The sequence below is a fragment of the Trichosurus vulpecula genome, chromosome 6 (assembly GCF_011100635.1).
Source record: "Trichosurus vulpecula isolate mTriVul1 chromosome 6, mTriVul1.pri, whole genome shotgun sequence".
NCBI lineage: Eukaryota > Metazoa > Chordata > Mammalia > Diprotodontia > Phalangeridae > Trichosurus > Trichosurus vulpecula.
This window is the reverse complement of record NC_050578.1, coordinates 15,961,229-15,980,212: the sequence shown is the minus strand read 5'-3', so window position 1 is coordinate 15,980,212 and position 18,984 is coordinate 15,961,229. Positions and strand designations below refer to the sequence as shown.

The following is an 18,984-nucleotide window of genomic DNA, read 5'->3' as shown; positions in this document are numbered from 1 at the left end:
AAAGACTCTCCATTCAATCAAAGATTCCTTAGTGCTGAGAAGCACTCCAAAAAAAGACAACAAAAGTTCACTTTGCTTGCAATTACATTTGGAAGGCAAGACTCATTAAACATACTTTATTGCCTCAGCATTCCAAAAGAGAAAACAGTAAAAGAAAGTCCCACCCTAATTACCATAAAGCTAGTGAAGAACCTCTCCAAACAGACCTAGAGTGGTCCTCAGACGGTAAGCAACAATACCCTCCCTCATGAGTGGAAGGAGACTTTCTTTTACTTGGAGACTTTCTAACATGTAAAGACTTACTCCAATGACACAGTCTTTGATGGGCTATAGTTAACCTTGTGACACAATAAGGTATTGGAGAAAGACTCAAGGGGAAAACAGACATGTGTGCTGTGTTTTCTAATGGGAACTAGGTGGTGCAGTCGATAAAGTGCCAGCCCTGGAGTCAGAAAAACTCATCTTCCTGAGTTCCAATCCAGCCTAGTTGTGTGACTCTAGGGTCACACACTTAGCTCTATTTGCCACAGTTTCCTCATTGGTAAAATGAGCTACAGAAAGAAATGGTAAACCACTCCAGTATCTTGCCAAAAAGAAAGAAAGAAATGGGATCACAAAGAGTCATACAGTACTAAAACAACTGAACAACAACAAATGTTAACTAGTAGAAGAATAGGGATGAGGTCTGCTATATTGCTGGCCTAAAGAAATCCTAGGTGAGGAAACTCCTGCTCCTATGCAGGCTGATAACTTCTCTGCAACATAGAAGTGTTAACCAGAGAACTGAGCAGTTAAGAGCTAGTATGTCATTAGCAGGACCTGAACTGAGGCCTTCCTGGTTTTGAGACTAGCTCTATGCCATGCTACTTCCGTAATATATAATAAAATAAATAATATTATAACAATAACAACAACATTTGAATCCACAAGGTATAATAAATGCGCTCCTGAACTCTAGAAATTTATCCTCTCTTCTTTGTTGCCATACTATTATTCTCCTGGATACAGCAATAAGCATCCTTGAGTAAGCCATTCTAGTAGGAATTATTTCATTATGTTCCAGAATATTTAAGAGACTGAAATGCCATACAAATGGCCCCTCAAAATAATGAGAAACATGTTTCCAAAATTAAAATAATTCTATATTCACCATATTGTTAGCTATTGTGATCCTGACTCAAAAGGCAGTGACATAAGTCACTGTTTTAAGCTGAATTGTCCCAGTACATTTGGTGAGTGGTCCCCCTTGTCAGTAAAGCTGGAGTGTCAGTATCTCTCCAATAGTTTATAGGGAGGTCCATATATCTTACCTCAAACTGATGCATTAAGAAATCTGGCTTGCTCTTTCCCGTGGCAGGTCTGAAGGGGGCGGCTGTGTAAAGATGAAGTCATTTCACAGGTAAAGAAACGGACCCCAGAGAGGAGCATGGCGTAGGAAAGCACTTCCTTTCAATTCAGAAATACCAACTCTGCTGTTTGTTGCCTGCACGATCTTATCTTCTTTGGATCTCAGCACTTCATCCTTGAAATGAGGGGCGTGGGCTAGAGGGACCTCATCTTTTCCAGCTTTAAATCTATGCCCCTCAACATCTCTTTCCCAGCCACTGGCTGTCAGAAACTCATCGAAGTTGATGATGAGAGAAAGCTACGGACTTTTTAATGAGAAACGGATGGCCACTGAAGTTTCTGCCGATGCCTTGGGTGGTGAATGGAAGGGTTATGTAGTCCGAATCAGTGGTGGGAACGACAAACAGGGCTTTCCCATGAAGCAGGGTGTTTTGGCTCATGGACGTGTGCGCCTGCTGCTCAGTAAGGGCCATTCTTGCCATCGCCCTAGAAGAACTGGAGAAAGAAAACGTAAATCTGTTAGGGGCTGTATTGTGGATGCCAACTTGAGTGTCCTCAACTTGGTTATCGTGAAGAAAGGTGAGAAAGATATACCAGGACTGACAGATACAACTGTGCCTCGTTGCCTGGGGCCCAAAAGAGCTAGCAGGATCTGAAAACTTTTCAACTTGTCCAAAGAAGATGATTTTCGGCAGTATGTTGTGCGAAAGCCCCTCAACAAGGAAGGTAAGAAACCCAGGACCAAGGCTCCTAAAATTCAGCATCTGGTGACTCCCCGTGTTTTGCAGCACAAACATAGACGCATTGCTTTGAAGAAGCAACGTACCCAGAAGAACAAGGAAGAAGCAGCAGAATATGCTAAGCTTTTGGCCAAGAGAATGAAGGAAGCTAAAGAAAAACGACAAGAACAGATCGCTAAGAGACGACATCTGTCTTCCCTGAGAGCCTCCACCTCGAAATCTGAGTCCAGTCAAAAATAAAATTTCTAAAAATGTGTTAGAAATAAATAACTTGTCAAGTGGAAAAAAAAAAAAAGAAATCTGGCTCACTACCAATTTCGGCATAGGGATGTAGGTACACAAATTAAGTATTTGTGGGAAAGGATATGCCCGTTTCTGGCTTCTGTGTTCATTTTTCTTAGGTGATATATGACAGAACAAACTTGTCAGTTCTTGTGATCAGATTTTCTTTAAATCAGGTCAATTACTCATGAATCTTATTACATTATTATGTTTTATGACAATGACTGTAGACACAATAAAAATTCTTTAGATTAGCACAGAATAAAAGAGCACACAATCTATATTTAGCTCTGCGAAAGTGGGCAATATCAGTGCCCTCCTCAGAGAATATCATGATACAACAAAGCCAAAATCACCTTGCTGTGAAAAGTATGGTTTTCTGAGAAGGCCTAGTGGTGGAAAAAAAAATGCTTCTCACCTTGGAAATCACATTATTTCAGTTTAAGGGTACTGGCAAAGCTCTGAGAAGATAGTCTTGCTGAAACTGTCTTTGAATAATAATAATAATAGTAAATAAATTATAATGTTTGTTCAACATTAGAAGTATAATATTAAAGCAAATGTCATTCTCAAATGACTAGTTCTGTTTGCATTCTTTTAAAAAAATGTTTTCATGCTCAATTGAAGAAGAGGGTTGTTCCTAAAATGCCCATGTGGTGAGCATATCAAAATAATTCACAGCATTTTTTTCTGCTCTTTGTCTCTTTTCTTGCTAATAACTTAGCATGTGAAAAAAATAGAAATTGAACAGTTCTTTAAACATTTTAATGGACGTATAATAAGCTTTAGCATGAAATAAATGAAAAAGTTCATCTTTTTATTGTCATCATCTTCCAGCTGTGGTAGACACCATAGTGTGATGGATGGAGACCTGGACTTGGAATTAGGAAGGGAAAAGGATGGGACCTGGGATTTCATTAATGCAGGGAACACCCACTGAGGAGACCCCCTATAGCCAATGATACTCTCTACCTTCTCTGCAACTTGTAGTCTAAAAGAGTTACCTAGAGCATTCAAAAATTAAGTAATTCACCCCAGGTTACACAGAATGTGTAGTAGGGGCAGGAATTAAACTGATTGATCCTGACTCTGAAGCCAGTTTCAAATCCTGCCCCTGACACTTTCTAATTGTATTCATGTATGCTTAGCTTCCCTAAAATCTTAATTCTCTAAGGCCATAATATATAGGCTGGCTTTGATCTGCATAGGTAGAGGGAGTTTCCACACAGATTAAGTCATATGTCTCTTATTGTTATATTCTTCCAAAGATATTATGTGGTCCCAAATCATGAAATAGTAGGATCTGCAAATGGTAAAATATAGAAACCTTATGATGAGTAATAAAGAGATTATGATGAGCATAAATGTGCTGAAACACATGACCAGCTATCAGTTATGCACAAAAAGTGGAGCAAAAGATATTAAAGAGATGCATGGGATGTGGGCTGGTCATGTAGCTAGAGAGGAGAGCAGGTTGACAGCCCACTGCCTCAGTACTACTCACATAAAATTTTGGATACTATCTTATTTTTTCCCAATTACACATAAAAACAATTGTTAACATTCATTTATTTTAAATTGTGAGTTATAAATTCTCTCCCTTCCTTTCTGCCCTTCCTCTTCTGTGAGACAGTAAGCAATTTGATATAGGTTATACATGTGCAATAATGAAAAACATATTTCCACACTAGTCATGTTGTGAAAAAACAAACAAAATAAAGGAAGGAAAAAATAGTGTGTTTCAATCTGCATTCAGACTTCACCAGTAGGATTTCACTTTCTTTAGAGGTAGAAAGACTTGTAGAATGGCCCCCTAGGGAGATGTCATATGAAGAAATGTTCAATAGTACCACACACTCAGAAAGTGTGGATGGCAGAGTAGAAGCAGGGACCTGCTTAAGCTCTCTACACAAACCCCTCAAAATACCTGTAAAATGGCTCTAAACAAATTTTTGAGCAACAGAAGCCACAAAATGACAGAGTGAAACAGATTTCCAGCCCTGTACAATCTGGAAGGCCAACAGGGACTATTGCACTAGCTCAGAGCAGAGTGTGGCTCAGTGTGTGCCGCACTGGCACAGATGGGGCTAGAACAGACCTCAGGGCACTGAATCACTGATGGCTGCAGTGGTTTCCAGTCTTCTCAACCCACGAATGGAAAAGACAGCTTCAAAGGTCAGTGAGAACAGTCTGTCATTTGGGTGAGAGAGGAATTTCTGCACCATGTTCCAGCCCTAGCCCCATCCCAAGGACCAGGGTAGCAGCAGCCACTGCCACAGTGGCAGCTGCTTTTGGAGCTCTTGGTCAACAGCCAGTGCTGAAATCAAGCAGCTAATCTGGGTGGTGGTCCTGTGGCTAGGAGGAGCACTGGCATAGTGGAGCTTGTGGCTGTTGGGGAGAGGAAATCCTCCTCATAGTTCCAAGGCAGAAAAGAGTGCTTGTGGTTCCCCACAGACCAGAGCACAACCCAGGAGAGGAAAAAACATTTCTCTTTTGATCATACCACTTTGGAAGTACTGAAAATTTATAGGGCCCTAGAAATATTTCTGACAGATGCACAAAAACCCTGAAACTTGGGCCAGTACACCCTCTGCTTAACAAAGAGCTCAAAAGCCAAGTAATTGGCTGGGAAACTGAGCAAACAAAAGAAAAAATAAGACTATAGGTTACTTTCTTAGTGAAAAGGTATTTTCTTATGTACTTGGCGATGAGGAAGATCAAAGCATACAAGCAGAGAAAGACAACGAAGTCAAAGCTCCTATATCCAAAGCCTGTAAGAAAAATATGAAATGGTCTCAGGCCATGGAAGAGCCCAAAAAGGATTTTGAAAATCAAGTAAGAGAAGTAGAGGAAAAATCAGGAAGAGAAATGAGAGTGATGCAAGAAAGTCATGAAAAATGAGTCAAAAGCTTGCTAAAGGAGACCCCAAAATTGCTGAAGAAAATAACACCTTTAAAAATAGACTAATCCAAATGGTAAAAGAGTTCCATAAAGCCAATGAGGAGAAGAATGCCTTAAAAAGGAGAACTGGCCAAATGGAAAAGAAGGTCTGAAAGCTCACTGAAGAAAATAATTCCTTAAAAATTAGAATGGAGCAAATGGAAGCTAATGACTCTATTAGAAATCAAGAAATTATAAAACAAAGTGAAAAGAATAAAAAAATAGAAGATAATGTGGGATATCACATTGGAAAAACCATTGACCTGGATAATAGATCCATGTGAGATAAGTTAAAAATTATTGGACTACCTGAAAGCCATAATAAAAAAAGAACTTAGACATCATCTTTCAAAAAATTATCAAGGAAAACTGCCCTGATATTCTAGAACTAGAGGGTAGAGTAGAAATTGGAATAATCCACAAATTACCTCTTGAAAAAGATCCAAAAAGAAAACTCCTAGGAATATTGTACCCAAATTCCACAGTTCCCAATAAAGGGGAAAATAATACAAGCAGCCAGAAAGAAACAATTCAGGCATTGTGGAAACACAATCAGGATAATACAAGATTTGGCAGCTTCTACACTAAGAGATAGGAGGGTTTTGAATAGGATATTCCAGAGGTCAAAGGAGGCAGGATTAAAATCAAGAACCACCTACCCAGCAAAAGTGAATATAATACTTCAGAGGAAAAAAATGGAATTTCAATGAAATACAGGACTTCCAAGCATTCATGTTGAAAAGACCAGAGATGAATAGAAAATCTGATTTTCAAATACAAGAATCAAGAGAAACATAATAAGGTAAAGAGGAAAGAGAAACCATAAGGGACTTATCAATGTTGAACTGTTTACATTCCTACGTGGAAAGATGATATTTGTAACTCCTGAGACCTTTCTCAGTATTAGGATAGCTAGAGGGAATTTTTAGATATATATATGTATATTCATATGTATGTGTGTATGTATGTATGTATGTGTGTATGTATGTGTGTATGTATATGTGTATATGATGCATGCATGTATGTATATACATGCGTATGTGTATTGTGTGTATGTTTATATGTGCATAGATATACATTTATACATACATGTGTGTATGTATGTGTATGTATGTGTATGTATTTGTGTGTATATGTGTATACGTGTGTGTGTGTGTATGTGTGTGTCTCTGTCTATGTGTGTGTATAGAAAGAAGGCACCGGTGAGGTGAATATGAAGGGATGATACCTAAAAAATAAAATTAAGTGTTGGGAGTGTAGCCAGAGTGGCCTTTTCTTTCTTTGAGTGACCCAGTTTATCTCATTGAGCCTTGCTGGGCCATGCCTGGGATCAGAGAACTTCCTGTGTGATGAGTCATGGGGCTGGCTGAGGGGAGGTGTTGACTCCAGAGCCACGCCCAGAACCAGAGCCCTTGGGTGTTAACCTAGTCTACGCAAGGGGGAGAGGCCAACTCAAGAACCAATCGGCCCTGGTCATTCAGGCAGCACTTGATGATGTCAAGAACTCTATAAGAGGGGAAAGGACAGCTTGAAGATCTCTCTTTCCTTTTCCGGTTGGTGTGGGAGCAGCGGGGAGCGTGACTCTGGGCCAGCCCTTGCTTTCGGGCCGAGCCCAGATGTTGGTAAATATGAATTGTATTGGGTCTGTCTGTTGATATTTGTAATTTGTTTGTATTTTGTTTTTGAGGTTCAGGGTGCTGGTTTGTCTTTCCCCGAACTAAATGAATGCTCTGAACTTCAGTGTGCTGGCTATTTGTTCCCCTGAACTAACTGACTGTAATCTGTATTTGGCCTGTCCATTGATGCTTGCCTGTATGCTCCCCTGAACTAACTGAATGCTGGCGTTTTTTCCCCTGAACTAAATGAATGTTGTCTGTATGCTAACTGAATGCTGGATTAAAGTAAGCTGTTCAACCCCTTCACCGTGCTTTCCTTGTTCAAGCAGATAAAAAGAACCTGTGCTTTCCCGGCATCCCGGCAGCCTGCTGGGTGCCAGCAGCCTCCTGGGTGCTGGCTGTGGGGGGGATGCATCTTATGCCCCCACAGAAGCTGCTAGCTGGGTTGTTAAAACAGGGAGGAATGTACTGGGAGAAAAAGAAAAGAAGAGGTAAAATGTAGTAAATCATCTCACATAAAAGAATCAAGAAAGAGCTTTCATAATGGAGGGGAATAGGGGGAAGTGAGAGAGAATAAGTGAGCCTTACTCTTATCAGATTTGGCTTAAGGAAGGAATAACATACACACTGAATTGGGTATGGAAATCTATCTTGCCTACAGGAAAGCAGGGAGGAAGGGGATAAGCGAGGGGAGATAAAAAAAAGGGACAGTGGATTGGGGGAAGGGGTAATTAGAAGCAAGCACTTTTGTGGAGGGACAGGTCAATAGTTAGTTATTCACACTACTGTTATAGAAGTGTTTTGCATGACTACACATGTATAACCTATATCGAATTGCTTACTTCCTCAGTGAGGGTGGGTGTGGAGGGAGAAAGGGAGAGAATGTGGAACTCAAAGTATTAAAAATGAATGTCAAAAACTTTTTACACAAATGTGGGAAATAAGATATATAGGCAATGGGGTACAGAAACCCATCTTGCCCTACAAGAAAATAGAAGGGAAGGAGATAAGGGAAGAGTGATAGAAGAGAGGGCAGATTGGAGGAAAGGGTAATCAGAATGCATGCTGTCCTGGGTTGGGGGCAGGGACATGTGGAATTCATAATCTTGTGGAAGTGAATGTTGAAAACTGAAATTAAATAGACAACAAAAAAAGAAAGAAATGTGGCTGTGTTAAAATATATAACTTCAAAGAGATTCCATGTACAGAAGATCAGAAATCCAGACATGCTGAAGAGGTATTGAGAAGAGCAAGAACATAGAGACGGTGAGAATGTTTTTTTTTTTTTTGAATGACCAGCTATTATATTTATAGATGTCTCTCCCATCCTGTACTTTTTTTTATTTAATTTATTTAGTTTTCAGAATTGATTTTCACAAGAGTTTGAATTATGAATTTTATCCCAATTTCTACCCTCCCCCCACTACAAGATGGCATATATTCTGTTTGCCCCGTTCTCCAGTCAGCCCTCACTTCTGTCACCCCACTCGCCTCCCATCCCCTTTTCCCTTTCTTTCTTGTAGGGCAAGATAGATTTCTATGCCACATTGCCTGTGTATCTTATTTTCTATTTGCATGCAAAAACGATTTTTTTTTTGTTTTTGAACATCTGTTTTTAAAAACTTTGAGTTCCTAATTCTCTCCCCCCTTCCCTTCCCACCCACCCTCCCTAAGAAGTCAAGCAATTCAACATAGGCCACATACATATCATTATGTAAAACCCTTCCACAATACTCATGATGTAAAAGACTAACCGTATTTTGCTCCTTCCTAACCTATCCCCTTTATTGAATTTTCTCCCTTGACCCTGTCCCTTTTTGAAAGTGTTTCTTTTTGATTACCTCCTCCCCTATCTGCTCTCCCTGCTATCATCCCCCCTTTTTATCTTCTTGCTCCTTCCTTCCTGTCGGGTAAGATACCCAATTGAGTGTGTATGGTATTCCCCCATCAGGTCAAATCTGATGAGAGCAAGGTTCACTCATTTCCCCTCACCTGCCTCCTCTTCCCTTCCTACAGAACTGCTTTTTCTTATCATTTTTATGTGAGATAATTTAACGCATTCTATTTCTCCCTTTCTCCCTCTCTCAATATATTCCTCTCTCATCCCTTAAATTGATTTTAGTTTTTTAGATATCATCCCTTAATATGCAACTCACCCTATGCCTTCTCTCTCTCTCTCTCTCTCTCTCTCTCTCTCTCTCTGTCTCTTTCTCTTTCTCTCCACATATATATTTACATATATATATATATATATACATACACACACACACACACACATATATATGTATATATATATATATATATATATATATATATATATATATATATATATATATATGCATATTCCCTTCAGCTACCTTAATACTGAGGTTTCATGAATCATACACATCATCTTGCCATGTAGGAATGTAAACAAAACAGTTTAACTTTGTGATCTCTTTTCCTTGTTCCTTTTTCTTGATTACCTTTTCATGCTTCTCTTGATTCTTGTCTTTGAAAGTCAAATTTTCTATTTGGCTCTGGTCTTTTCACTGAGAAAGCTTGAAAGTCCTCTATTTTATTGAAAATCCATATTTTGCCTTGGAGCATGATACTCAGTTTTGCTGGGTTGTTGATTCTTGGTTTCAATCTTAGCTCCACTGACCTCTGGAATATAGTATTCCAAGCCCTTCGATCTCTTAATGTAGAAGCTGCTAGATCTTGCGTTATTCTGATTATGTTTCCACAATACTGAAATTGTTTCTTTCTGGCTGCTTGCAATATTTTCTCCTTGATCTGGGAGCTCTGGAATTTGGCTATGACATTCCTAGGAGATTTCTTTTTGGGACCTGTTTGAGGAGGTGATCTGTGGATTCTTTCAATTTCTATTTTACCCTCTAGCTCTAGAATAGCAGGGCAGTTGTGCTTGATAATTTCTTGAAAGATGATATCTAGGCTCTTTTTTTGATCATGGCTTTCAGGTAGTCCAGTAATTTTTAAAATATCTCTCCTGGATCTATGTTCCAGGTCAGTGGTTTTTTTAATGAGATATTTCACATAGTCTTCCACTTTTTCATTCCTTTGGTTCTGTTTTATAATATCTTGATTTCTCATAAAGTCACTAGCTTCCACTTGCTCCAATCTCATTTTTAAGGTAGTATTTTCTTCAGTGGTCTTGTGGACCTCCTTTTCCATTTGGCTAATTCTGTCTTTCAAGGCATTCTTCTCATTGGCTTTTTGGAGCTTTTTTGCCATTTGAGTTAGTCTATTTTTTTAAGGTGTTGCTTTCTTCACTATTTTTTTCAGTATTTTTTTGGGTCTCCTTTAGCAAGTCATTGACTTGTTTTTCATCATTTTCACGCATCATTCTCATTTCTCTTCCTAATTTTTCCTATACTTCTCTAACTTGCTATTCCAAATCCTTTTTGAACTCTTCCTTGAAATGAAACCAGTTCATGTTTTTCTTGGAGGCTTTCGTTGTAGGCTCTTTGACTTTGTTGACTTCTGCTGGCTGTATGTTTTGGTCTTCTTTGTCACCAAAGAAAGATTCCAAAGTCTCAAACTGAATCTGGGTGTGTTTTCGCTGCCTGGACATGTTCCCAGCCAACTTACTTAACCCCTGAGTTTTTCAGCAGGGTATGACTGCTTGTAGAGCAAAAAGGACTTCCTTCTATGCTTCAGGGGATGCATTGTTGATTTCAGAGCTATTTCTATACAGCCAGCTCTGCCACACCAGTACTCCTCCTTCCCCAAGAACCGCAAACCTGGACCTGACAAAATCTTAAGCAGGCTCTGCACTCCTGCTCTGATCTGCCATTCCTCCCACTAGGTGAGCCTGGTGCTAGAAGCAACTGCAGCTGTAGTTTGGTAACTGTGCCACCCCTGCTGCCCCCAGGGTGAACTCTTTTCACTCCCCGCAGCTTTTCCCACTAACCTTCTCTGTTGTCTTTGGTGTTTGTGGGTTGAGAAGTCTGGGAGCTTCCACATATCACTCATTCAGGGTGCTAGGACCCGCTCCACCTGGCTCCTGGTCTGGTTCGTGCACAGCCCACACTGGGCTCTTCTCCGCTCCACTCTCAGGTGCGTGCACAATAGACCTCACCCAGCAACCATCCAGGCTGTGCTGGTCTGGAGCCCTGCTTCCCTCTGCTATTTCATGGGTTCTGCAGTTCTAGAATTTGTTCAGAGCCATGTTTTATCGGTTTTTGGAGGGACTTGGCAGGGAGCTCATCCTAGTCCCTGCTTTCCAGCCACCATCTTGGCTCTGCCCGGCCCTGAGATTGTTTTTTAATGCTCCATTTTCTATATATGATAAAATTATTCATTCATACTGATGTTGGCACATCATTTACCAACAGAAAAGAACAACATGTAACAATAACGACAACATCCAGTAAAGCCTGAGAAGTACTGAAAGTATGTTAGTGTATTCTAAGCTCTAAAGTTGTAGGTTCTCACGAATTTAGGTATCTCCCAAGTGACCTGAAAAAAAATAATTCACTCTTTCTCCCTTGATTACATTCCATCATTGTAGAATAAACTGTAAGATATAGCTATAAATCTAATTTCTGCAAGAAAGACTACTTTCCATTTATCAGCATTTTTCCCCAAAGGAATCCTTCAGTACTTGGTATATTTGTTTCCTAAAGAAAAAAAAATAAAGGTGATGGTTAAATTCCTTTTTTTTGTTTTCTTTACCTATTATTTTGATCAACTTTCCTTTCATTTTTTTACATGCAGAACCAAGTATTTTCAATGATGAATAGTATGTCTTAGTCTCATTTGAGATCTAGTATTGCTAGACCCTCTTATTTCCTACTTTAAAAAAATTCCCCTTGTTGTTTTTGACCACTTATTTTTCCAAATGAGTTTTCTTATTATTTTGTCTGGGAAATAATTCCTTTGGTAGTTTGATTAGTATGATGCCCAAGCTACACATTGTTTAGGCAGCATCATTTTATATTAAATAAGCTCAAGTACAAAGAATTAATATTTCTTCAAATCATTTGTATTTTCCTATATTTCTTTAAATAATGTTTTGTAATTGTAATAAAAAATGAGGCCCAAATATTTCCTATCAAATGGACTCCCAGATATTTTCTATACCCTATAGTTACTTTGAATTGAGTTTCATTTGCTATTTTTTCCTGCATATATTTGTTTGAATTTTATGGATTTATTTTATATCCTGCTACTTTTCTGAATTTATTGTTTCAGTTAACATTTTGATGGAATAGGTAAGGTCACCTTTTCCTTTCAACTACTCTTCTTGGTTCAGGGGCTAAATCCCCATGATAAGAGACTTCATCTTCAGGTATGACAAATATCAAATACATTTCTCAAATCTCCATCTTTGTGACCTAGGTCATAACTATGGATGATTATTCAAATCATCACCAAAAATCTTGAGAGTTCAAGGTTTTCCATTTAAAAAAAAATTCTAATACTTTATGCAAATAAAATAGAGGCAAATGGTACTCCAGAAAGAAAGAGCCTTATTATGTGGTAGAGTCAGAAAAATCTGAATTCAAATCCTATATCAGATAAATTATTAATTCTGATGCAGGTTAAATCAGTTAATATATATCAGATTCAGTATCCTCATTTGTAAAATGTATTATACTCATAGAATAGCAGATATTATGAGGATCAAATGTGATAATATATGTAAAAGAAGCTGTAATCCTTAACAATCTATATAAATACAAGTGATCTTTACTATCACTCTCTGGATCATGTGTGTTTCTAGCTTTTTCATGTGTAAATGAACTACTAAAAGCTTCATATTCCTTATGAGGTAGAGAATGATCATATTATATCTTAAAACGGTATTATGCTATTATTTTTGTAACTTGGACTTTACATCTTTCAATACTAAATTCTGAAAGGGGCAAACTTTTACATAAATGAATGTTAAATTTGATCAAAAGATCTTTCTCTAATTATTAATATAGAAATGTGATTTTCTTTCTTTTGTTATCAAATGGTTTATCATATTTATAGTTTTCCTAACGATAAACCAATACAGATTTTTTTCTGATATAAATCCAATAGGTTTAGGTTGAACAGTTTTTTGAATATATTGTCAAGTTCTCTCTGCTGATATTTTATTCAGTGCTCTTTCTATTGTTCAGTTGTTTCAGCTATGCCCGACTCTTCTTGGAGTTTTCTAGGCAAAGATATTGGAGTGGTTCATCCATTCCTTCTCTGGTTCATTTGACAGATGTGGAGTCTGATTGAAAGACGGGTAAGTAATTTGTCCAGAGTCATGTGGTTAGTACATGGCTGAGGCTGAATTTGAATTCAACCCCTTCCTGACTTCAGGCTGGGTAGTCTAAGCAATGTGCCACCTAGCAGCCCAATTTATTCAAATTTTTTGTACTAAACTTCACTAGCTATATTGGCATATACTTTGCAGCTTTTTTTCTCTACTTTGTATCTCACTGATTTATTTGTTTTCAGAGAGTTCATATCACAAGTTTATTCTCTACTTTTTGAATACTGGAGTTAACTGTTATTTTTAGTGTTTTATAGAATATGTTTGTAAATCTTCTCTAAACCTTATATTTTTTAACATTAATTTATGTTTTGGCCAATTTCTTTTGCTTGAATTACATCACTAAAACACTTGATTTTATGTGTTGTTAAGGCATTTTATATTATTAAAGTTAAGTATGTTATTTGTTATATATTTCATTAGAATACAAATTTCCTTTTTTCTTTCTGTGTTATAATTCTTTTATTTTTACTTTTGTAATTTGGTTTTAATCAGAAGAATTAATCATTTGTCTTTTTTGTCTTTTTAAAAACACCCATATTTAATTTATTTCATTTTTAGATTACATTTTTATATTCTTTGTTTTTCAAAAATTCTATTTCATATTATTTGACAATTTAGATCAATTGATTTTTAATTTATTTTACTTATATGTTTATTTTATTGGTCCTTTATCTGTGTCTTTTCTTGATGAATGTGCTGAGAGATATAAATTTGCTTAAAGATGATTTTGTTGTTTCATATGAAATTTAGTTTGATGTCTCATTAATGTATTTTCTTAGATAAAAGTGTCTCTTACTTCAATGATTTGTTCTCTAACCCAAACATGCTTTACAATTTAATTTCTTCATCTCCTTTTAATTCTAAATCCTTTCCTTAAATTTCCTTTATTGGTTATGCTTTTGACTATGTTGGAATTAGTAAGCCATATTTTAATATTTCTACTTTTCTGCACTTACAAAATTTTCAATTAAAACTTCCACACAATGTTGAGGTAGATGTGTGTTCCTTGCAGTTTCCATCTACTAGTCAATAAAGGTATATAATATTTTTTTTTCTAAAATTCTATTCAGGTCGTTATTTTTCATTTGTCTTTTTGTTATATTTGTCTAGATCTGAAAGACGTACGTTGATGTCCCAGACAATTATTGTTTTGCTATCTTTTTGTCAGTATGGGTACCCTAGATTTTCCTTTAAGCAGTTTGGTGTTACCACATAAAGTGTGTGCATCTGTGTGTGTATGTGTGTTTGTGTGTGTATGTATGTGTATATATATATATATATATACATATAAAATTAATGTTGTCTGATTATATACAGCAGCTTTAAAGATATTTTCTTACTTATTTCTTTTACTCATATCTATTTTTATTATTGTTGCAACTGAGATGATGATTGCCAATGCTTTTAAAAAAATTAGCTGAGGCACAGTAAATTCTAGCGAATAGAATCTGGTCTATCTATTCTTTCATTATAACTATGTAAAATCCTAATGTTTTAAGTCTGTTTCTTGTGCCCAATTTATTTTTTATTTTGCCTTCTAATCTATTTTGCTCTTGCACTATCTTATCAGTGCATTAATTGCATCCACTGCTTTAATATTATTTTTTTTTATTTTTAACATTCATTGCCACAAGACTGTGAGCTACAAAATTTCTTCACATCTCTGCTCTCCCCCCCATCCTAAGATGGCATGTGTTCTGATTACCCATTTCCCCAGTCTGGCATCCCTTCTATCACCCCACTCCACCTCCCCTTTCCCCTTACTTTCTTGTAGGGTAAGATAGATTTCTATACCCCATTGCCTGTTTACCTTATTTTCCACTTGCATGTAAAAAAAGTTTTTGACATTTTTTTTTAGAACTTTGAGTTCAAAATTCTCTCCCTTCTTCCTTCCCCAACCACCATCCTTGAGAAGGCAAGCAATTCAATATAAGTTTATACATGTATTGTTATACAAAACACTTTGATAATAGTCATGTTGTGAAAGACTATATTGCCCTCCATCCTATCTCACCCCCATTTACTCTATTTTCTCCTTTGACCCTGTCTTTTTTGAAAAGTGTTGGCTTCTGACTACCCCCTCCCCCAATCTGTCCTCCCTTCTATCATCTCCCCCATTTTAAGGAGGATCCTCATTGATTCCTATGCTCTTGTGTTGTATTTTGTCAAAAACTTTTTCTGTCTCTATTAAGATAACCATATGGTTTCTGTTAGTTTTGTTGTTCATATTGTAAGTTCTGCTGATAATTTTCCTAGTATTGAACTATCTCTGTATTCCTAATACAAATCTTACCTGGACATAGAATATTATCCTCTTGATAAGTTTCTGTAGTCTCTTTCTAATATTTTATCTATTTAAACTTTTTGCATATATATTCATTAGGGAAATTTGTCTACAATTTTGTTTCTCTGTTTTGGCTCTTCCCAGCTAAGGTATCAATACCATATTTTATCATGAAAAGAAATTGATAGAACTCCTTCTTCACCTAAATTCCCAACAGTTTATATAGAATTGGAACTATTTTTTCTTTAAATTTTTCATAGAATTCACTTGTAAATCCATCTGACCATAGAGATTTTTTTTAGGTACCTCTTGATGGATTGTTCAATTTCTTTTTTCTGAAATGGGTTTATTTAAGTACTTCATTTCCTCTTTTGTTAATCTGGGCAATTTATATTTTTGCCAATATTCATCCATTTGACTAAGATTGTCCAATTTATTGGCCAACTTATTGGGCAAAATAATTCCTAATTATTGTTTTAATTTCCTCTTGATTAATGATGACTTCCCCCTTTTCATTCTGGATACTGGTAATTTGTTTTTTTTTTCTTTTTTTTAATCAAAGTGACCAAAGGTTTACTATTTTATTGTTTTTTTAACAAAATCTGCTCTTAATTTTATTTATTAGTTCAATAGTTTTCTTAATTTCTTTTTTTATAATTAAGATGTTTTTATTTTTAGTTTACAATGCTCAGTTCCACATAATTTTGAGTTCCAGATTTTCTTCCCGCCTTCCCCCCTCCCTCCCCAATACCACATGGAATGTGATATATCTTGTACATATAATTTTGCATTGAACTCATTTACACAATAGTCAAGGTGTAAAGAAGAATTATGACCAATGGAATGAATCAGGAGAAAGAAGAGTCAAAGCCAAAAAAAAACAAACCCAAAAACAAACAAATGAGAAAATAAAACAAAGGGGAAAAAGGGGAGCAAACAGTGTGCCTCAATCTGTATTCATACTTCGTAGTTATTTCTCTGGATGTAGATATCTCTCTCCATCATGAGTCCTTTGGAGTTGTCTTTGCATCTTGTATTGCTGAGAAGAGTCAAGTCTGTCAGGGTTAGTCATCACAGAATCCATATATCTGCGGTTGTGTATAAAGTTCTCCTGATTCTGCTTTGCCCACTCAGCATATTGTGTAGTTTGTCCATGTTATGATGAAGTCCGTATCATCCCCATTTCTTATCACACAATAGTATTCCATTACCTTTGCATACCACATCCTGTTTAGCCATTCCCCAACTGATGGGCATCCCCTTGATTTTCACTTCTTTGCTCCCACAAAAAGAGCCACTATAAATATTTTCGTACATGCAGTTCGCTTTCCCACTTGCACGATCTCTTTGGGATACAACCCTAGAAGTGGTATTGCTGGGTCAAAGTGTATGAACATTTTTAGAGCCCTTTGGGCATAGTTCCAAATTGCTCTCCAGAATGGCTGGATCAGTTCACAACTCCACCAGCAATATAACAGAGCTGGATAAAACAATAACAAAATTCATCTGGTTGAACAAGGGGTCTCTAATATCTAGGGTATGGAGGGAACACCCATGGAAGAAGTGTTGAGACTCTGGGCAAGCCATAACTGCCCCCCAGCTTTGTAACCCAGATAGAGTTCCTCCCCAGATTATGAACATCTCCTCAGATATCACTGTGAATGAAGGAAGTAGCGTGACCCTCCTGTGTCTTGCTATTGGCAGACCAGAACCCACCGTGACATGGAGACACTTGTCAGTCAAGGAAGGTCAAGGCTTTGTGAGCAAGGATGAGTATCTGGAGATCTCTGGCATCACACGGGACCAGTCTGGGGAGTGTGAATGCAGCGCCTTGAATGATGTTGCTGCCCCAGATGTCCGGAAAGTAAAAATCACCGCAAACTATCCTCCCTATATCTCAAATGCCAAGAACACTGGAGTGTCACTGGGTCAGAAAGGCATTCTCAGATGTGAAGCTTCTGCTGTTCCCCTGGCTGAATTCCAGTGGTTCAAGGAGGAAACCAGGTTAGCCACAGGCCTGAATCGAGAATAAAGGCCGCATGTCCACACTGACTTTCTTCAATGTTTCAGAAAAGGATTATGGGAACTACACTTGTGTGGCAACAAACAAGCTTGGGAATACAAATGCCAGCATCACATTGTATGGGCCTGGAGCAGTCATCGATAGGGTAAGCTCTGCCTCCAGTTTTGATGAGAAACCCTAGGGTCCTCTGAGTGACGCCTGGCTTCTCCATACCACAGACTTTACTCTTCTACACTGCAGAGGGCAAACCAGTTTTGTTTTGTTTTTGTTTTTCAGCTTGAATGAGTGGGGATGGGGGGAGGGGGTGGGGAGGGTTCTGCAATGTGTAGGATAATCAATCATGGGTGTGTTCAAAAATTGAATCTGTTTCTTCTCCCTTAGCCCTACCTTCTCTTCTGCCCTTCTCCCCATTGTCTTCCCCATGACTTCTGTTTTGGCAAAAAAAAAAAGTCTGTTTCAACTGAACCCAGAAATGCCCCAGAGATGCACCTCGGTTCATGAAATAGTGCACGACAAGAATTACATCAGAGAGTCCTAGAGTCTGTGTCTTTTAAGCTAACAAATCACCCTTTTTGTTATGCTGTACAAATGACTCCACTTTAATTGGGTTTCACAATCCCCTTGGCCCCACACCTCTATTTGCTGCAGGTATCTGAAGTGATGGGTAGAGTACAGTGCCAAGAGGACGTGGTAGAATAATATATATATATAATATGTGTACATATATTAAAAATCCACCCTGATGGGAGAGGCAAACCCAATGTCATCAGACACATAACATGGAGTCATTTGTACAGCATAACAATTTCCTTCCCTAGTGGATTAAGGCAAACAGTTCAAATGGTTTATCTGGGGTCCCACAGATAGTAAGTGCTTGAGAACAGATTTGAACTCAAATCTTCCTGACTCCAGACACAGCATTCTATCCACTGAGTCAACCAGTGGCCTCAACAGACTATGAAACTCATTCTCAATAATAAAAAACAATTACTAGAGACCATAGGAATTAATGGAACTGTTCTTAAAGAAAGTTATTTCTTAAAGAAATAACTAACACCTATCTAAAACCAAAAGCAATCATTATCAATGAGGATAAACTAAGAGCCTTTCTAATAAAATAAGAGGTGAAGCAAGGATGTTCATTTAAACTGTTATTATTCAATATTGTTCTAAAATAAGATAAAAAAAGGAAATTGAAGAAATAAGAATAGACAATGAAGAAACAAAGCTGATACTTTTTGCCGATGATATGATGGTATGCTTAGAGAACACCAGTCAACTGGTTAAAGCAATTAACAACTTTATCAAAGTTGCATGATATAAAATAAACCCACACATATCATCAACATTTCCATGTATTACAATCCAAATTCAGCAGGAAAATATTGAAAGAGAAATTCCATTTTTAAAATTTGGAAAAATTAGAAAATACTTGTTAGTTCACCTTTAAACACAAATAGAAACTATATGAACACAATTATGAAACACTCCAC

The 18,984-nt window shown here is 37.3% G+C and overlaps 2 pseudogenes; both read left to right on the top strand.

Moving 5' to 3' along the window:
* The first annotated feature begins 1,576 nt into the window (after positions 1 to 1,576).
* Positions 1,577 to 2,382, top strand: LOC118853667 (annotated as a pseudogene).
* A 10,745-nt stretch (positions 2,383 to 13,127) lies between these two features.
* Positions 13,128 to 17,672, top strand: LOC118853322 (annotated as a pseudogene).
* Positions 17,673 to 18,984: the final 1,312 nt, after the last annotated feature.